This window comes from Triticum aestivum, chromosome 2A (genome assembly GCF_018294505.1).
Source record: "Triticum aestivum cultivar Chinese Spring chromosome 2A, IWGSC CS RefSeq v2.1, whole genome shotgun sequence".
Taxonomy (NCBI): Eukaryota; Viridiplantae; Streptophyta; class Magnoliopsida; order Poales; family Poaceae; genus Triticum; species Triticum aestivum.
The window spans coordinates 736,225,685-736,247,501 of NC_057797.1; positions in this window are offsets into that span (position 1 = coordinate 736,225,685).

Sequence of the window (21,817 nt, forward strand, 5' to 3'; positions counted from 1 at the left end):
CCATGTGTTTCTTCAATAGGTGATGAGTTAAGATCTATATTTCTTCAACAGGCGGTAAATTAAGACCATGTATTTCTTCAATAGGAGGTAAATTCTTCACATCTTCAGCTTTAATACCCTTTTCTTTCATAGATTTCTTTGCCTCTTATATCTTCAGGACTGAGAAATAGAACACCTATTTTCTTCGGAGTTGGCTTAGGAGTTGGTTCAGGAGCTGGCTCAGGAAGTTTTCAATTATTTTCATTGGTCAACATATTATTCAATAGAATTTCAGCTTCATCTGGTGTTCTTTCCCTGAAAACACAATCAGCACAACTATCCAGGTGGTCTCTGGAAGCATTGGTTAGTCCATTATAAAAGATATCAAGTATTTCATCTTTCTTAAGAGGATGATCAGGCAATGCATTAAGTAATTGGAGAAGCCTCCCCCAAGCTTGTGGGAGACTCTCTTCTTCAATTTGAACAAAATTATATATATCCCTTAAAGCAGCTTGTTTCTTATGAGCAGGGAAATATTTAGCAGAGAAGTAATAAATCATATCCTGGGGACTACGCACACAACCAGGATCAAGAGAATTAAACCATATCTTAGCATCACCCTTTAATGAGAACGGAAATATCTTAAGGATATAATAGTAGCGAGATTTCTCATCATTAGTGAACAGGGTGGCTATATCATTTAATTTAGTAAGATGTGCCACAACAGTTTCGGATTCATAGCCATAGAAAGGATCATATTCAACCAAAGTGATTATATCAGGATCAATAGAGAATTCATAATCCTTATTAGTAACAAAGATAGGTGAAGTAGCATAAGAAGGATCATATTTCATTCTAGCATTCAGAGTTTTTTTTGTTTCAGCTTAGCTAATAATTTCTTAAGATCACTTCTATCATTGCAAGCAAGAAAGTCTCTAGTAGTTTCTTCATCCATAACATAGCCCTCAGGAACAACATGTAATTCATATTTATTGGGAGAGCCTTCATCATCACTCTCATGAATATTATCAGTTTCAATAATTTCATTCTCTCTAGCCCTAGCAAGTTGTTCATCAAGAAATTCACCAAGTGGCACAGTAGTATCAAGCATAGAAATAGTTTCATCATAAGTATCATGCATAGCAGAAGTGGCATCATCAATAACATGCGACATATCAGAATTAATAGCAGCAGTAGGTTTAGGTGTCGCAAGCTTACTCAAAACAGAAGATGAATCAAGTGCAGAGCTAGATGGCAGTTCCTTACCTTCCCTCGTAGTTGAGGGATAAATCTTTGTTTTCTCGTCTTTCAAGTTCTTCATAGTGACCAGCAGATATAAATCCCAAGTGAGTCAAAGAATAGAGCTATGCTCCACGGCAACGGCGCCAGAAAATTGTCTTGATAACCCACAAGTATAGGGGATCGCAACAGTTTTCAAGGCTAGAGTATTCAACCCAAATTTATTGATTCGACACAAGGGGAGCCAAAGAATATTCTCAAGTATTAGCAGTTGAGTTGTCAATTCAACCACACCTGGATAACTTAGTATCTGCAGCAAAGTGTTTAGTAGCAAAGTAATATGGAAGTAACGGTAACGATAGAAAAATTAATATTTTTGGGTTTTGTAGTGATTGTAACAGTAGCAACGAAAAAGTAAATAAGCGGAGAACAATATGTAAAAAGCTCGTAGGCATTGGATCGGTGATGCAGAATTATGCCAGATGCGGTTCATCATGTAACAATCATAACATAGGGTGACACAGAACTAGCTCCAATTCATCAATATAATGTAGGCATGTATTCCAAATATAGTCATACGTGCTTATGGAAAAGAACTTGCATGACATCTTTTGTCCTACCCTCCCGTGACAGCGGGGTCCCAGCGGAAACTAAGGGATATTAAGGCCTCCTTTTAATAGAGTACCGGACCAAAGCATTAACACAGAGTGAATACATGAACTCCTCAAACTAAGGTCATCACCGGGAGTGGTCCCGATTATTGTCACTTCGGGGTTGCCGGATCATAACACATAGTAGGTGACTATAGACTTGCAAGATAGGATCAAGATCTCACATATATTCATGAAAACATAATAGGTTCAGATCTGAAATCATGGCACTCGGGCCCTAGTGACAAGCATTAAGCATAGCAAAGTCATAGCAACATCAATCTCAGAACATATTGGATACTAGGGATCAAACCCTAACAAAACTAACTCGATTACATGATAAATCTCATCCAACCCATCACCGTCCAGCAAGCCTACGATGGAATTACTCATGCACGGCGATGAGCATCATGAAATTGGTGATGGAGGATGGTTGATGATGACGATGGCAATGGATTCCCCTCTTCGGAGCCCCGAACGGACTCCAGATCAGCCCTCCCGAGAGAGTTTAGGGCTTGGCGGCGGCTCCGTATCATAAAACGTGATGAATATTTCTCTCTGATTTTTTCTCCCCGAACATGAATATATGGAGTTGGAGTTGAGGTCGATGGAGCTCCAGGGGGCCCACGAGGCAGGGGCGCGCCCCCCACCCTCGTGCCTAGGGTGTGGGGCCCCTAACATTGATTCTTTCACCAATATTTTTTATTATTTCCAAAAATAATCTCCGTGAAGTTTTAGGTCATTCTGAGAACTTTTGTTTCTGCACATAAATAACACCATGGCAATTCTACTGAAAATAGCGTCAGTCCGGGTTAGTTCCATTCAAATCATGCAAGTTAGAGTCCAAAACAAGGGCAAAAGTGTGTGGAAAAGTAGATACGACGGAGACATATCAATAAGCTCTGGCCTAAGCCATGGTGCACGCAGTGTAGCCAGGATCTCAAGGAGCATTTATCAGCGGAGAAGCAAATCGCGGCCGCACGCGCGGATGAGGTCGTGATGGCTGCCATTCGTGCCGACCCCCAGATCTTGGAGGAGCACCTCGCCGCCGAGGCCACCGTTGACGCTTGCGCCGATGCCACGACGCGGTTGGCTGATTTAAACGATAGTTCGTGGCGTTTTATCAAGGCCAGCGTCGGTGCCTTCGACGAAGACTACGAGATGTTTTCTTAGCGTGCACGTGCTTACCTGATCTCGAGAGCTAGCAGGTTGGTTCCTGGAGCGGCTCAGGCAACTCACCGCTACAACGAGGGCACCCACGATGCAGAGGCCTCGCCCTCTTCCATGTCCAAGGAGCCAATCGTCATCGATATCTCCGACAATGAGGAGTAGCTTGTCTTATTAGCTCACTATAAGGACCCATGTTCAGTTTGCTACCTACTGCCTTTCCTTAACAAATTCTAGTGAATTATGCTATCTACTTTTACCATGCAATCTTCTTCTATAGTGTATATGTTCTATATGTCGTGCAATGTGGTGTTCAGTTAACTGTTTGGTTCAATTCTGCAAATGTGATGTTCAATTCTTCAGGGTGCAATATTTCCAAGTTGTTAAGCATGCTTGGTTTGGTTAACTATCTGATCTTCTATTACAGTATGTTATATTGTGCAATGTGGTGCTCAGTTAACGTTTGGTTCATTTGTTGTGGTGTTTAGTTAACTGCTTGGTTCAATTCTGCAATGCGATGTTCAATTGTTGTGGCTGCATTCTATTATTGTATATCATGTGAGGAATAAATCGAATTTGGCTGTACTAAATACATGAGAAACAATTACAATTACTATATTTCCAAGTTGTTAAGCATGCTTGGTTTGGTTAACTGTCTGATCTTCTATTAGGAGTATGTTATATTGTGCAATGTGGTGCTCAGTTAACATTTGATTCATTTTTTGTGGTGTTTAGTTAACTGCTTGGTTCAATTTTGCAATGCAATGTTCAATTTTTGTGGCCGCATTCTGTTATTGTATACCATGTGAGGAATAAATCGAATTTGGCTGCATTTAATACATGAGAAACATATACAAGTGCTATATTTCCTAGTTCTTAATCATGCTTGGTTTGGATAAATGGGTTTTCCATGTGGCTTGAATAAATCTGATGAATCTGCAATGTGCTTATTTATCATCAACATATTTTACTGATAGCATGCGAACCCTTACTTAACCTGATGACTAACTACCTTATATGTGTTGCAGGAAAACAATGGGAAGCACTGAGGTTTACAAGATGGTACTAACTATTATACCTTGCCTTTTTTATTCCTTTGCCCCATTTCCAATATAGAGAAGATATTTATGCACATCCTTGTTTCCCGGCTTCACTGATGATTACCTCTCAAACCACCTCTGTGGTCAGGAGGCGAGGAAAGTTTTCATACAACACCCACGGTTCAATATTGAAGTGTTTCTGAAGAGGTCGAAGGATGGACGGTCAATCATCCACAGGCACTGGCCTAAAGTTACAAAGACCTTCAACATGAATGAAGGCTCAATATTCGCCTTCCGCTTCAGCAGTTTTCCAGATGAGATGCATCTCTCTATGTACCATCTATGATGCTAATTTCAAAAGGTTCTAAATGTTGCATGTGAAACTTGCTGCTGGTGCAGTTGTGTAATGGGCTAGCTGAGTGCTGAAGCTATATCATGTTGTACTCCGATGTATTTCAATTATGAAATCCTGCTTCCTTAATATGGAAATGGAATATATTATATGCTTAATATGAATGTCAATTAGATTAGTAAATGGATTATTAGTAATAGGGCAATTAGCCCGCTAATTGGCCAATCAGCGGTTTTCCTATTGCAAACGGTTATTGAGAAAACACCGTGGGCTATGACCTCAGGCAACGCACACAGTTTCTAGGAATAAACCGTGTTGGATCAATGAACAATCACACACGACATTCTCTTCAAAACTGTTTGCGTTACGCCACCTTGCGCAAACGTGTTCTTTGGAGTGACTGTGTGGGATGTATATACGAACGAAAATGTTTAGCGGTGACTGACTGTGTGGGATGTACTTACGACCGAAAATGATTTCACGTGTATAATTGTATTTTTTAGCACTACTATCCGTATTTCTATATTTGAGTGCTCGGCGGCCGCACACGACTGCATTTTGCCGAGCGTGTGTGCCAGGAGGGCATATCCTCGACGGTTTCTGGGTCGTGTGGGAAGGACCCCCCCTATCGCCCACACTCACTAGGTGACGGTTCCGAACGCCGTCACGGAAAGGGGTTAAAAAACCGTTTGTATAGCACCAACGCGTACCAGTGATTAGTCAGTACTAAAAAGAATGGTATAGCTTTAGCAAGAAATTTCATATAACTCCACAGCTGGTTCTTTGGTGTCAGAATTTCAGCATATATGTGAATATTAAATCGACGTCACATACCTAAAGAAATTAGGAAAAACACTAAGGCCGTAGTACGGCTCCCGTGTCCTTATAGTTTCGGCACGCCTACCGCGTCCTCGCCGGTTGTGGCGGGACCCCTACATCCTTGGTGGCGGCCACGGTGCCCACATCCACCTGCATCCATGTTTAGGTGACACTGGGGCATGCGGCGGCACTGGAGCAGCCACACACTTGTACCCGCCACTACTACGTGTCAACGCAGATTAGAGAGATATATAGTTTATAGGATCCAGAGATGGAAGAAGATACCTAGGACCATCCCCCAGCAGCGGGCCCTCTCATCCTCTTGAAGGGTGTCTACCGCCTCGCGCTACTCCTTTTCTCGCTTATCTCCACCGGCGCTCACCTTTCCGCTGGTGCCATCCATCATGCCCTTTGTCTGACAACAAAAATAATTTGTTGCCAATATATATTGCCAATTAGGCACGAACAATCATTGCAAACTCAAAATTTGATTACTATAAAAGAAGGAGCTCGGTATCAGACTACTTGATCTTTCATAGAGAAAAACAAAATACTAAACCAAACTTTGCTAGAACAGCAGGAGATCAGCCCAAATAGCTGCTCCATCATCATATGCATAATTATAAGATAATTAAATATTCAGATTCATCTGCACGGTCATCAAGCTTCATTATAAGGGTTCAGATTTATTTTAGGGTAGTTAGATGGTTTCTATCTCCCTAAATTCTAAGCCCAATGTGCATCTGTGTCCCTGTTTCTTACATCCTCACTCACCGACCAGATCAAGAAGAAGCACCCAGATCATGATTCAAGTATTTTAAATTCAAAAGACAAAAAATTAACATCAAAATAATCTCGAATAATAATGGCACCACCAATACCAAAATTGAGAAGTACGCTAGATGGTCTCTCCGAATTTGTGAGATTTCCATATATCTAGATCTTATGTACACGGGCTCATGTCTAGATCACTTTCATCAAATACTCATCATCAACTTAACTTGGATAGTTGTCCACATGTGCCATGGATAGTTGGCCACATGTGCCATGTGGTACGTCTAGATCACTTGTTTGGCGTATTTAGGACTGCTGGCGCCATACAGGTAGCCACTCCTATATGTACAGGTACCTCACCGTAACGCTCTCGCCGTACAGGTAGCCCCCTCACTGCACAGCAGTCGCTCACACAAGTCGCTTCTCCCCACCACGGCTTTGGTTTGCCGACCTCCTCTCCCACCAGCCTCCATGGCCTCGCGCCCATGTCCTCTCCCCACCATGGCCTCGCGCTGCCCCGCCATGGTCTTGCCCCACAACCAACACCGTCGGTATCACATAGATTGATGTGCCGCCCCACCAGGGTCTCGCTCCACAACCAACTCTGTCGGTATCACAGAGATCGATGTTGTTGCCGGCGTCCATCCTCGGCGACGATGACCTGGCATGGCTCCAGGCCAAGGCGGTTGCCGAGGCAAAGAATCTCTGCCTGGCTGTCTGGAAGGGCGTGCAGCCGGCGGCCAAGCTGCCGTCCAAGCACACTCCACCCGCGGTCTTCCTACAGGTCATATTGTGGCTGAAGATACTAAAGATACCTCATTTTGATTTTGAAGAAGTTAAAGCCAATTCTTGCCTGGATGTTCTGAAGATACTGTCATACTGGAATCAGATGCCTCTGTGGTGGTCTCCGCAGCCCTAGACACGGGCCCAAACTTGTCCATACTTCATGATATCTACAAGGAAATTAAAGTAAATGGTTGCACTTTGATCCCCTGGTCAGTAGCCAAGACAAGGAGAGAACAAAATCATGCTGCTCACATTGTAGATGTTGGTCTTATTAAAAATACAGGAGCAGGGGATGTTGGCTATCAAATTCCCATGAGTTGCATTTCAATCATGTACTATTATATCCAGTAGAGTCTAAATAAATATTAATTCTACACCTGGACTTACTGTAACAAGCAGGAACACATCGACATTATATGTTTCCTGTTATGTTTTGCATGCTAAGCATTTAGAAAGTTGGCATCTGCCAAAAAAATGATCCTCGTTTCCCCAGGTATATTCATCTCTACTAAAATGGACAAAATAAAGGACTGCTACTACAGATGTAGGCATTCTTCATCTCTACTAAAATATATTCTTCATCGTGTGGTTATTCAGCTGTAACTAAATCACCCTGCATACTTACCTACTTTTCTTCAGTCACAACTCACAATTCATAAGCGGTCTTCTTAGGCGAGCTCTCTCTTTTACTATTCTCTTTATCTGCATTTCTTCTTGACTCACCACATTTACTTTTTTTGGTTATACCTTTGTACTACACCGAATCTAGGAAATATAAAGTAGATGAATGGTGTGTTTATTCCTGTGTATTCTATGTGACCTTCAATTCTGTTTGCTTTCAGGAGTAAGAAGTCAGTTGGAGTGAGAAGTGAGACAGGTACCATGAGCTCAAATGATTCATTCCCCAAGCTGGTAAACGCAAAAACTTGAAAAAGATCATCTCAACAAGGTATGCAAGTAATTTCTCTTGGGTGTTTGAATTGCCACATCTTGGGTTTTGTTTTCAGTCCATTATATATTCTAGGGACAAACTTCATCTCATTTCTTAGACCAAATAATATTTAACTACAGGATCAGATTCGCGTAAAGTAATTTGCAATGTTAATTCGATTTTGTGCATGACAAGGGGCAAGTAGAATTTTTTCGGTATGCACTTAGCAAGATTAAAGTAACAGGCACAAAGTGAATCAAGTGTCTTCAACAAGCAATTTAAAAGTGAAAGTAGATAAACAACTTACTGATCCACATAGAAGAGTGATGAGTATTAAAATTTGATTTTCCGCATTGCAATGGTCCGCTATGGTCCTGCAGTAATATGTGTATGACATCAAAAGGATCTTCAAATCAGTATTACACTAACTTATCCATTATAATTCGATATAGTATATGAGATAACTTGAACATCTCTAGAAACCAGTGCGAAAACAATATAACAACCATATCGCATTACAATACAATTACGTGTGGATTTTCATATGCACATTCCCAGACGCTAAAAACTTGATCAGAGCCGAAAGCAAGGAAATGCATATCACAGTTGCAATGACTGCTAGGAGAAGCCTCTCCACATCCGCGTGTTGAGAGACTTGAGCTATTAATTTTGCACGCACTCCACACAAGCACATGCATGTTATGTTAGCAGAGTAGAAGAGCCATCATCTTAAGTGAGGGTATACATTATCATTTTGGGTATGATCGAATGGAAATACCTACTCATGCCGTCCTCTGATCCACTCATCCAAATCATCCTGCAAAGCTCATGCATAATGGTTTAAGAAATAAAGTATATATGCTCAAAGGACAAGATTGATAGCTAACAAATAGTTGATGCTTCCAATTAGCATGTGGTCTCCTTATCCAACATGTGTTTCCTGTTTGAGCGTTGTGAAAGGTCAGGAGATCCAGTCAGGTCAAGGTGATGGCCACCTTCTACTTTGGCAATGCAACCCCCCTCTCGGTGGCCCTCTCCACAACATCATCCAACATATTGACGTTTAGCTGATCGAAAGGAACTATACACATTTAGCTAGGAAATCTAGGAACAACAAAATAGACTGGTCAACATGTATGATTAAGGATAAAGAATGCACTAAGTTTCAAACTGTTTTGATGCTATCTTGCCTGACCACATATATTGTCAACAATCGAAATTCTGGTTTCTGAAATCAGTTTCCTTGCTCAGTAAAACACCTATTATGAAATCTGTTTGTTCCAGAGCCGAGTGCAAACATCACTTTTGTTAACCGTGATCCCATAATACTCGGGAAAAATTGTGTTATTAGGAAATTGGTCAAGGCATATAGCTCCATCTATGCTCCCACAGACATGAGATGATGAGACTATTATAAACAAATTCATCTTGTTTTCTGCATTTCTGAAATCTGTAATGCAATATTTCACTTGTTTGGTCCTCTCTTTTTCATACAATGTTCCTGGTTTGTGTCTTCAACCATGCACGGGAAGTAAACTTCATGCATTACAACCTTAGATTAGTAAGTTGTAACTTTTGCAGCCAATAAAAATATAGGTAATTAACGCAATCAACTAATTGGTGTTAACCAGAAATAAAAAGTCAGTGTGTAGCCGTCTTATACCTCGTCAACAAATTGAAGTGATTGATACCCATCTAACTCTGTTACTGCAGCTTTTTGGGTCCAACGTCTGCACCCATAGTTCATACCTATAGTCAACCAAAAGGCTTAGAAAGGGGTTGTAGAGAGCACGAACTCCCAAGAACCAAGCACGAAGGCCCAAGAACAGAACATGAAAATAGATCAAAGCATACGTACGAATGAGGCTATGATGGAACTGAATCGGGGGACACTCCCGTGTGAGTCCACGTCCCAAGCGGCGGGAACTCCCGCGTGCGCACGCATCCCCGGCGGCGCATCGTCAACAGTAAGCATGTTAGGAGCTAGGGTTCTGCCGGTTCTAGGGCGGAGATTGTAGGGGAAAATATGGAGGAAGACGAGGTCGAGGGCCTGTCGGCCGGCGGTTGGGCGCCGTCCTTGCGTGGTGGAGAAGAGGCGGCGGCGGTGCAAGAGGCGGCTAGGATTAGGTCTCCCGGCTCCGTAAGGGAAGCCGAGCAAATATTGATTGCTTCTTGCTTGATTAGATTGATACATCTCCTCTCCTTATATAGAGAGGTTTACTTGACTCCTAAGCAAACGACCCTAATAACGATAAGATAATTGGGCTAAGCCCCTAATAGCGATAAGATAACTTGGGCCATAGCGCACTAGGCTAAGCCCCTAATATGCCGGTCATAACACTTCTTCCCGCCTACACAAACAGCTCGTCCTCGAGTTGTAAGCCAGGGAAGCGCTTGCCGAACTCCTCGAGGTGATCAACCAGTGTCAAACACCTCCGCGACAGGCGACAGCTGGGGCGGCCAGGTCGCCGAGCCCGGCGGCGACGGCCTCCTCCTCAATGTAGTCTGCAGCCTCCAGGTAGAAGACTCGGGGGTAGACATGGCGGGCATGTCGGTCTCGTCGCAGTTGAAGCACAACCCTTGGCGGCGACGCTCGAGTAGCTCGGCCGAGGTGAGCCGGCAGAACGGGCGCGCCGCGGTCGCGGATGTTGGGGAACGTAGTAATTTCAAAAAATTTCCTATGCACACGCAAGGTCATGGTGATGCATAGCAACGAGAGGGGGAGTATGATCTACACACCTAGTAGATCGACAACGGAAGCGTTTGGTTGATGTAGTCGTACGTCTCCACGATCCGATCGATCAAGCACCGAAACTACGGCATCTCCGAGTTCTAGCACACGTTCAGCTTGATGACGATCCTCGGACTCCGATCCAGAAAAGTGTCGGGGAAGAGTTCCGTCATCACGACGGCGTGGTGACGATCTTGACGTACTACTGCTGCAGGGCTTCGCCTAAGCTCCGCTACAATATTATCGAGGACTATGGTGGCTGGGGCCGCCGCACACGGCTAAGGAATAGATCACGTGGATCAACTTGTGTGTCTCTGGGGTGCCCCTGCCTCTGTATATAAAGGACTAAAGGGGGGAAGGCTGGCCGGCCAAGGAGGGCGCGCCAGGAGAGTCCTACTCCCTCTGGGAGTAGGATTCCCCCCCCCCCCCCAATCCTAGATGGAATAGGATTCGCGGAGGGGGGAAAAGAGAGAGAGGGGCCGGCCCCCTCTCCTTGTCCTATTCGGACCAAGGGAGGGGAGGGGCGCGCGGCCCATGAAGGGCTGCCTCTTCTCTTTTCCACTAAGGCCCATCATGGCCCATTTAGCTCCCGGGGGGTTCCGGTAACCTCCCGGTACTCCGGTAAAATCCCAATTTCACCCGGAACACTTTCGGTATCCAAACATAGGCTTCCAATATATCAATCTTTATGTATCGACCATTTCGAGACTCCTCGTCATGTCCGTGATCACATCAGGGACTCCGAACAAACTTCGGTACATCAAAATGAATAAACTCATAATATAACTGTCATTGTAACCTTAAGCGTGCGGACCCTACGGGTTCGAGAACAATGTAGACATGACCGAGACACGTCTCCGGTCAATAACCAATAGTGGGACATGGATGCCCATATTGGCTCCTACATATTCTACGAAGATCTTTATCGGTCAGACCGCATAACAACATACGTTGTTCCCTTTGTCATCGGTATGTTACTTGCCCGAGATTCGATCGTCGGTATCCAATACCTAGTTCAATCTCATTACCGACAAGTCTCTTTACTCGTTCCGTAATACATCATCTCACAACTAACTCATTAGTTGCAATGCTTGCAAGGCTTTATATGATGTGCATTACCGAGAGGGCCCAGAGATACCTCTGTTTATTCTGCAACTCCCGTTTCGAGTTACTAATCTTAGCAACTGAACTAGTATCAAATACCGAGGGGTTGCTATAAACACTAGTAAAGTACACATCAATAACATGTATATCAAATATACTTATGTTCACTTTGCCATCCTTCTTATCTGCCAATCACTTGGGGTAGTTCCGCTTCCACCTTTGCAGTAGAAACACTTAGTCTCAGGCTTAGGACTAGACTTGGGCTTCTTCACTTGAGCAGCAACTTACTTGCTGTTCTTCTTGAAGTTCCCCTTCTTCCCTCTGCCCTTTTCTTGAAACTAGTGGTCTTGTCTATCATCAACACTTGATGTTTTTCTCGATTTCTACCTTCGTCAATTTCCGCATTACGAAGAGCTTGGGAATCGTTTCCGTTATCCCTTGCATATCATAGTTCATCACGAAGTTCTACTAACTTGGTGATGGTGACTAGAGAATTCTGTCAATCACTATCTTATCTGGAAGATTAACTCCCACTTGATTCAAGCGATTGTAGTACTCAGACAATCTGGGCACATGCTCACTAGTTGAGCGATTCTCCTCCATCTTTTAGCTATAGAACTTTGGAGACTTCATATCTCTCAACTCGGGTATTTGCTTGAAATATTAACTTCAACTCCAGGAACATCTCATATGGTCCATGACGTTCAAAACGTCTTTGAAGTCCCGATTCTAAGCCGTTAAGCATGGTGCACTAAACTATCAAGTAGTCATCATATTGAGCTAGCCAAACGTTCATAACGTCTGCATCTGCTCCTGCAATAGGTCTGTCACCTAGCGGTGCATCAAGGACATAATTCTTCTGTGCAGCAATGAGGATAAACCTCAGATCACGGATCCAATCCGCATCTTTGCTACTAACATCTTTCAACACAATTTTCTCTAGGAACATATCAAAATAAACACAGGGAAGCAACAACGCGAGCTATTGATCTACAACATGATTTGCAAAATACTACCAGGACTAAGTTCATGATAAATTTAAGTTCAATTAATCATATTACTTCAGAACTCCCACTTAGATAGATATCCCTCTAATCCTCTAAGTGATTACGTGATCCAAATCAACTAAACCATGTCCGATCATCACGTGAGATGGAGTAGTTTCATTGGTGAACATCACTATGTTGATCATATCTACTATATGATTCACGCTCGACCTTTCGGTCTCCGTGTTCCGAGGCCATATCTGTATATGCTTGGCTCCTCAAGTATAACCTGAGTATTCCGCGTGTGCAACTGTTTTGCACCCGTTGTATTTGAACGTAGAGCCTATCACACCCGATCATCATGTGGTGTCTCAGCACGAAGAAGTTTCGCAATGGTGCATACTCAGGGAGAACACTTCTTGATAATTAGTGAGAGATCATCTTAAAATGCTACCGTGAAACTAAGAAAAATAAGATGTATAAAAGATAAACATCATATGCAATCAAAATATGTGACATGATATGGCCATCATCATCTTGCGCCTTTGATCTCCATCTCCAAAGTACTGTTATGATCTCTATCGTCACCGGCATGACACCATGATCTCCATCATCTTGATCTATATCAATGTGTCGTCACACGGTCGTCTCGCCAACTATTGCTCTTGCAACTATTTCTATCGCATAGCGATAAAGTAAAGCAATTATTTGGTGCTTGCATCTTATGCAATAAAGAGACAACCATAAGGCTTTTGCCAGTTGCCGATAACTTTAACCAAACATGATCATCTCATACAACAACTTATATCTCATCACGTTTTGACCATATCACATCACAACATGCCCTGCAAAAACAAGTTAGACGTCCTCTACTTTGTTGTTGCAAGTTTTACGTGGCTGCTACGGGCTTAAGAAAGAACCAATCTTACCTACGCATCAAAACCACAACGATAGTTTGTCAAGTTGGTGCTGTTTTAACCTTCGTAAGGACCGGGCGTAGCCACACTCGGTTCAACTAAATTGGAGAAACTGTCACCCGCAAGCCACCTATGTGCAAAGCACGTCGGGAGAACCGGTCTCGCGTAAGCGTATGCGTAATGTCGGTCCGGGCCGCTTCATCCAACAATACCGCTGAACCAAAGTATGACATGCTGGTAAGCAGTATGACTTATATCGCCCACAACTCACTAGTGTTCTACTCGTGCATATAACATCAAACCATAAAAACCTAGCTCGGATGCCACTGTTGGCGAACGTAGTGATTTCAAAAAATTTCCTATGCACACGCAAGATCATGGTGATGCATAGCAACGAGAGGGGGAGTATGATCTACATACCTAGTAGATCAACAACGGAAGCGTTTGGTTGATGTAGTCGTACGTCTCCACAATCCGACCGATCAAGCACCGAAACTACGGCATCTCCGAGTTCTAGCACACGTTCAGCTCGATGATGATCCCCGGACTCCGATCCAGCAAAGTGTCGGGGAAGAGTTCCGTCAGCACGACGGCGTGGTGACGATCTTGACGTACTACTGCTGCAGGGCTTCGCATAAGCTCCGCTACAATATTATCGAGGACTATGGTGGTTGGGGCCGCCGCACACGGCTAAGGAATAGATCACGTGGATCAACTTGTGTGTCTCTGGGGTGCCCCTGCCTCTGTATATAAAGGACTAAAGGGGGGAAGGCTGGCCGGCCAAGGAGGGCGCGCCAGGAGAGTCCTACTCCCTCTGGGAGTAGGATTCCCCCCCCCCCCAATCCTAGTTGGAATAGGATTCGCGGAGGGGGGAAAAGAGAGAGAGGGGCCGGCCCCCTCTCCTTGTCCTATTCGGACCAAGGGAGGGGAGGGCCTCTTCTCTTTTCCACTAAGGCCCATCATGGCCCATTTAGCTCCCGGGGGGGTTCCGGTAACCTCCCGGTACTCGGGTAAAATCCCGATTTCACCCGGAACACTTCCGGTATCCAAACATAGGCTTCCAATATATCAATCTTTATGTCTCGACCATTTCGAGACTCCTCGTCATGTGCGTGATCACATCCGGGACTCCGAACAAACTTTGGTACATCAAAATGAATAAACTCATAATATAACTGTCATTGTAACCTTAAGCGTGCGGACCCTACGGGTTCGAGAACAATGTAGACATGACCGAGACACGTCTCCGGTCAATAACCAATAGCGGGACCTGGATGCCCATATTGGCTCCTACATAAACAACATACGTCGTTCCCTTTGTCATCGGTATGTTACTTGCCCGAGATTCGATCGTTGGTATCCAATACCTAGTTCAATATCGTTTCCGGCAAGTCTCTTTACTCGTTCCGTAGTACATCATCTCACAACTAACTCATTAGTTGCAATGCTTGCAAGGCTTTATGTGATGTGCATTACCGAGAGGGCCCAGAGATACCTCTCCGACAATCGGAGTGACAAATCCTAATCTCGAAATACGCCAACCCAACATGTACCTTTGGAGACACCTGTAGAGCTCCTTTATAATCACCCAGTTACGTTGTGACATTTGGTAGCACACAAAGTGTTCCTCCGGCAAACGGGAGTTGCATAATCTCATAGTCATAGGAACATGTATAAGTCATGAAGAAAGCAATAGCAACATACTAAACGATCGGGTGCTAAGCTAATGGAATGGGTCATGTCAATCAGATCATTCAACTAATGATGTGATCCCGTTAATCAAATGACAACTCTTTGTCCATGGTTAGGAAACATAACCATCTTTGATTAACGAGCTAGTCAAGTAGAGGCGTACTAGTGACACTCTGTTTGTCTATGTATTCACACATGTATTATGTTTCCGGTTAATACAATTCTAGCATGAATAATAAACATTTATCATGAAATAAGGAAATAAATAATAACTTTATTATTGCCTCTAGGGCATATTTCCTTCAGCAGGAAGGGGTGCCGCGGAAGCCTGAGCAGGCCGACCCTGCACGGGAACAACCGGCCAGGGTGGCGGCCCAGCGGCCCGGGACGGTGATGCCTGCTGGATGGCCACCGCGTGGCGCTCGAACGCACGGGCATAATACATGGCCGTCTAGAGGTCCTGGGTCCTTGCAGCTCGAGGTCCACACGGATATGATCTGGCAGACCACCTATGAAGAGTTCAGCCCGCTGATGAGCCGTCACGCCAGACGCGTGGCATGCCAGAGCCTGAAAGTGGTTGGTGTAGTCCTGCACCGTAGAGGTGAAGGGAAGGCGGCCCAACTCCGCCAACCGGCTCCCACGTACCGGTAGTCCGAATCGAAGGAGGCAGAACTCGCGAAAACGCTCCCATGGGGGCATATGCCGCCCTCGTCCTGCTCGAGTGTGTAGTACCACGTCTATGCGGCACCACGGAGGTGATAAGAGGCGAGCCAGGTGCGGTCCGACGCGAGCGTCTGTTGCCCCCAGAAGAACTGCTCGCACTGGTTGAGCCAGTTGAAGGGGTCCTCGGCGCCGTCGTAGGTGGCGAAGGCGAGCTTGGCGAAGCGCGGCGGTATCTGAGCATGACCGTCGTGAGTGTATGGCTCGGTGGTACGGAGCAGCGAAGAGGATGATGTTGGTCCGGTGTGCACAGGTGGTCCGCAGGAAAGTGGTGGCCCATTGAAGCCAGCGTGGAAACCCGCGGAGCCGGAGGGCCTGTCGTACGGCAGGAAGGGCGCCGGCTGGTCCGCGGCCATGGTGTAGATTGGCGGTGACATCCCGGCCAACCAGGCCGGAAGCTGGGACGGCGAGGGCGGGAACCGCACTTGCTGAATCGGCACGCCCGCCAGCGCGGTTGTAGTCAGCCCGGTGCTGGGCGGCGGAGGCGCCGGCAGCGGCAGCTGCTGCTACCTGGAAACGGCGGAGGTGGCGGGCACGGCGATGGCCGCGGCCGGCCATTGTGGCCAGATTGGGGCGGTGGCGGGGGCTGGCTGTAGCTGCAGCGAGGGCTGCAGCGGCCCGACCAGCGTCGCGGTGGCCCCGGGGTGCGGCGGCTGCCAGGGTTGCCAGGGCGGTGGCGGCGATGACCCGGGTGGCGTGGGTGACGCGGCGAGGGCTGGTGCCGGCCACAGCGGCCATTGGGGCGCGGCGGCGGGCAGCGGTTGAAGCGGCCAGTGGTGGTGTAGTGGCCCGGTCGGTGCCGCGGGTGTCCAATACCACGGCAGGGCAGCTGGCCCGGTCGCGGCGGCCGGTGGCCCGTAGGGGCCGGCTAGGTATAACTGTATCCCCTGGACAGCGGTGACGAGATCATTGAGAACCCCGGTGATCTCCGCCGGGGAGTAGACGGCGGGCGGTGGTGCGGTGGAGGGCGCCGTCATCTGGGTGGTGGTGGCGCCGAAGGATGCGACCAGCGGCACGGACGGGGAGGGCAGCAGCGCGGTGGAGAAGGCCAGCGGCGCGGTGGTGATGGTCGGCAGCGGAAGCGATGAGATGGGCGGCGGCGAAGACGTGATCGAAGCTGAACTACCTGATACCAAGGTGTTAGGAGCTAGGGTTCTGCCGGTTCTAGGGCGGAGATTGTAGGGGAAAAGATGGAGGAAGACGAGGTCGAGGGCGCGTCGGCCGGCGGCTGGGCGCCATCCTTGCGTGGTGGAGAAGAGGCGGCAGCGGTGCAAGAGGCGGCTAGGGTTAGGTCTTCCGGCTCCCTAAGGGAAGCCGAGCAAATACTGATTGCTTCTTGCTTGATTAGATTGATACATCTCCTCTCCTTATATAGAGAGGTTTACTTGATTCCTAAGCAAACGACCCTAATAACGATAAGATAATTGGGCTAAGCCCCTAATAACGATAAGATAACTTGGGCCATAGCCTACTGGGCTAAGCCGCTAATATGCTGGTCATAACACAGCACCCTTCGACAGCTGAGCCGTGGCATGAAGAGTGTTCGGGGCAGATGGCGTGGGTGGGGCGGCGGACGAGCGTGCGCGTGGAGGGTCAGCGGCTCGCCCGTAGGACCCCGGGGGGAGGGGTAGGAAGGTGTCCGAGGAGGCAGGTGGGGCGGAGGGGGCATCGTATCCTGGACGGGATCGATTGCTCCCGTCAAGGTAGCGCAGGGATCGGTGGCGTCTTGATGTGTGAGGGCGGCGTCGAAGGAATGGATCGGCGGCGGCTTGAGGACATGACGGCGGCGGCGAAGGGATTTGGTGTGCGAGTGGTTCTCGCTCGAGGGCACGAGGCCTCGCTCGGTTGTGCGATTTTCTTACATGCGTGCGATTCGTTTCGCGTTTGTTTTTCGCTGGTTTAATTTCCTAGGTTTTTTTCGTCCGTTTCTCTTCTTGCGTGTGGACACTCCTAGAGGCTTGGCTCCGAGGTTTTCTGTGATTTTCTTCCGTGCGATGGGAGTACATGGGAGGTGGGAACAGAGACGAAAATAAACCAGAGAAAGGTGGGATGAAAAAAAACGTGAAACAAAGACTACCAAGTTGTCCCTTTTTTCTTTGAAATGAGGCAAAAGACTTGCTATTTTCATTGATTAAGAAGAAGAGAATTGCTCGGTTAATTGACGGAAAACCGGGCTAAAACCGACACAACACAACCCACATGACATGAGCACCATCGGCCAACCTGGCCACCGACATGGAACAAAAGCCACGAAGGCACATGCCAACAGATGGCCACACGCGCAAGCAACGGACAGCTCCGACTTTGACGCCGAACAACGCAAGGGTAATATGCAGGACTTGCGCCGACCGTGCCCACTGCAAATGACCGTCGAATGCCTGTCACCGTCACCACATGGACTCGCTCCTACGCAGCTCCGACTTCAAAGCAACCAGCAACCACGGAAGAGCACCTCGGACACGCCGGGAAGAACCGACTACCGAAGACCATGGCGCGACCCAAGCTCCACTCGATGCCATCATCGTTGCCAAACTAAAACCAGCGCCCCGCCTCAGCAAACCGTGCGGCGAAGATGCCGCCCTCCACGGCGAAGATGCCGTCATCCACCAGTCTCCCAGCCGTAGCCTGCTCCGAGACGATGCCCCCAAGGAGGAGAAAGACGCGAAGACGCCTCCATGGCCCGATCCAGCGGATCTGAAGTTTCCCTCTGGAGCCAAAGCCGTGGGGAGGAGGAGCGCACCTCCACGATGACGCTTCCAAGAAAGATCGCGGCACCCGCGGGCGCCGCCGTCGCCGGCTCCGGTGGAGATCGGAGCAAGGATTTCTCCCGGAGATGTGCCGACTGCACGCCACCACCGACCGCCGCCAACCAGTCACCACCCCTGCCGAGGCCGATCTCACTCTGGCCACCGGATCCCATGATCCACCGTGACCAGACACGCACCGCCCCCTGGCCGTAGCCGCCAACCACCACCGTAGCACCACCGCGACCACCACCACCGCAGCAACCACTGCTGCATCGCAAGGAGCAGCAACCAGAATAGAGCACCAACGCGCCAGATCCAGATCGAGCCGCATAAGAACGTTTAAGGTAGTGGAGTATTTCTTTACGGAAGATATATAAGAACGCTTATAGATAACTAAAGTACTGGAGTATTTTTTATGGAGATAAATAGAATCCCCTTCCACGCGAAAAGAAAAGAAAAGGATACCTAAACTAGGGCACATGCCGTTCGGCCACACAGATCAGCTGCGATCTTCACACCTGCCCCCTCCGTCCACAATGACCCACATCGCTGGTTTCGCACCGGCACACTCCATGATCCCCTTGTTGCTAAGTTGAAGTCCCTCCGATTCATAATTATAAGTTTCATAGTTTAGTTCAAATTATAACTATAACCACGACACTTATTATGTATCAGAGGGAGTATGGTGTTTTTCTAATAGAAAATTAGCAAGAACAAAAGCACAAAGCTCGTCTATGTCCAGATCCACGGACAAATCAACAGCTATCCAAACAACAAATGCAAAGTCCATCAATAAGCTAAAAATGCCAAAGTAGACATAACTAGCTTAAGACATAACAGCAGTATCATCTACTACTCCTATAAAAAAAAGAGGGACAGATCCAAACAATTACATTCATCTATTAGCAAGATCTAATGGCCCTTAATCCTTCTGTGGTTAACGCTACCAACCACGCATTTAAACTACTAATCGATCGCTAACCCACCCCGCCGTTGAAAAGAAAAACGGTTCGCACGACCTCTCGCCCCGCTCGCACGACCCCCAGTTGCCCCCTCCTCCTCCCTCGTCCCGCCCGCACGACCCCCAATCCCCAGTCGCCCCCTCCTCCTCCCGCGTCGTTCGCCGCCTCGTTGTTCCTCTCGCAGCCGTTAGCCGTCGGAGCCGCCGCCCGTCACGCGCCGGGGGATCCCCGCGGCAGGTCGCCGCCCTTCGCTGCGGGAGCCGCCGGCAAGTCGCCGCCCATCGCGCTCTTCGCCGTGGGAGAGCCGGAGCCGCCGCCCGTCTTGCACCGGGGGAGAGACGCCGCAGTTCGCCGCCCTTCGCCGCGGAGCCGCCGCCCGTCGCGCGCCTGCCTGTCCTCCTCTGCTGCCGCAGGTACGCCGACGCCTCCCTCCCCCATCGAGCGCGTGGTCGCCGACCTGATTGAGAGGTGGACAAGCCAGTATGTTCCCTCCTCCGCTGCTGATGCGTGTCTGCTTCGCCCCGGTCCATGCCGCTGCCCCGACATTCAGGTGTGCAGAGACGCCATGCCGAATGCACCACTGCGGCCGGCCGACGTGGTTCGATGTAGCTGTTGCCCCAACCAGTGCGTCCCCGCCGTCCGGCGATGGCGCGACCGCTGCGGTGGACGCGGTTATGCGTGGCTCACAGAGATCCAAGGCCAATAGCAGTTTCCGCCCATGAAACATATACACCGATTGAGACCACCGTCTAGAGGGTAAGCAGGCGTATCCATGTAGTATTATATTTAGCTTATGATTTGTGATGTATGGTGGCGTGGGATAATGTTGTTCTCCTTGCAAGTAATCTTTGATTTGTGTTTTCTGGATCTTCCCAGCCCGGTCGTGGGAACGGTGCAGCTTCTTCCTCAATCCTACTTTCCTCAATCTGATCTCTGCAACTTGTGAGGATTCAAATCACTAAAGGAACTAGGAGTACTACTTGTTTTATTATAGGTGTCTTGTAATCTAAGAACTACTGAGCAAGATAATTCAGATGAATCTAATTAAGAATCTTGTATCAACGATGATCAAGGTTGTTTTTATATATGTTTATAGAGAACTTGCGCTAAAGCTGTGTGTATTGGACGACCTGCACCAAAGCTGTCCATACAGGACAGATGGTCCTCAGAGTGTGATGTCGATTTTGTAAGTTGTTAAGTTGATTTGGCAAGTCTATATAGTGCGGACGACCTACTCTATCTATTTAATGGGTAAGTTGATTTTGTTCTATTGTCTCACCGGCTTAGTATGTTGTGCATGTGGTGCCCGTTAGAGCATCTCCACTAGGGCCCAGGATGCCCCCCCCGCACTTCTTTTAGCACCGGCGGGTAAAAAACGTCCCAGCCAGACCCCCAAGACGTCGTTTTGCGCCGGATTTTACAAAAGTTAGCGCCGGCACGCCCACCCCACACCCAGCCCGCTGGGGGCAGCTGGGAACGCCGGCATTAGCTTTTTGCAGGCGCTGCCCCACTTGCCAGCCTCTCTCCCCCCTTTCTCTTCTCCAGGCCCACCCACGTGCAGCACACTCCCTCTCTCCTCTCCACGCCCACACTCCCTCTCTCCCTGGTTCTACTCTCCATGTACTACGGGCGGGCGAGGCCGGAGCTCGCCGTGCATGGCCGGGGCCGTGGTCGGGGCTGGCGAGCAGCCTCGAGTCCGGCTGCTGCGCGAGCTGCTGGACTGCCTCCTGTCAAGAGAAAGCGAAGCATTCATTCGTCAGCAGCAGCAGGCAACAACAACAGCGGACATGTTTCTTCAGAAGTTCAGGTAACCACAGCAGCAGCAGCAGCATGCGGCAGAGGTGAATCGCAACTCGCCAATTCCGAGCGCCAGCTGCGCGGAATGCTCAGAATCGAAGCGGCCGCGTGGCACGCAGGGAGTGAAGCCGCGGCGGCAAGCTCGGGCTCCCGGCGTCCGTGGCCATGGATGTCGCGTGGCATGGCCTCCTCCGCTCGGCCTCAGTTGTCGGCATGGCGGGGCCGTGGCCGGAGCAGGCAAGGCCGGGACGGGCGAGGCCGAAGCATAAAACTGCAGACTGTACCTCCTAACATAAAACTGCAGACTGGTTGTCCAAATGATACATAAAACTGCAGACTGTACCTCCTAACATAGATGTAGATGCACTTGGAACTCCAATCCGATGGATTGTGCTTGCTATTACTAAACAAATGATACTATTCT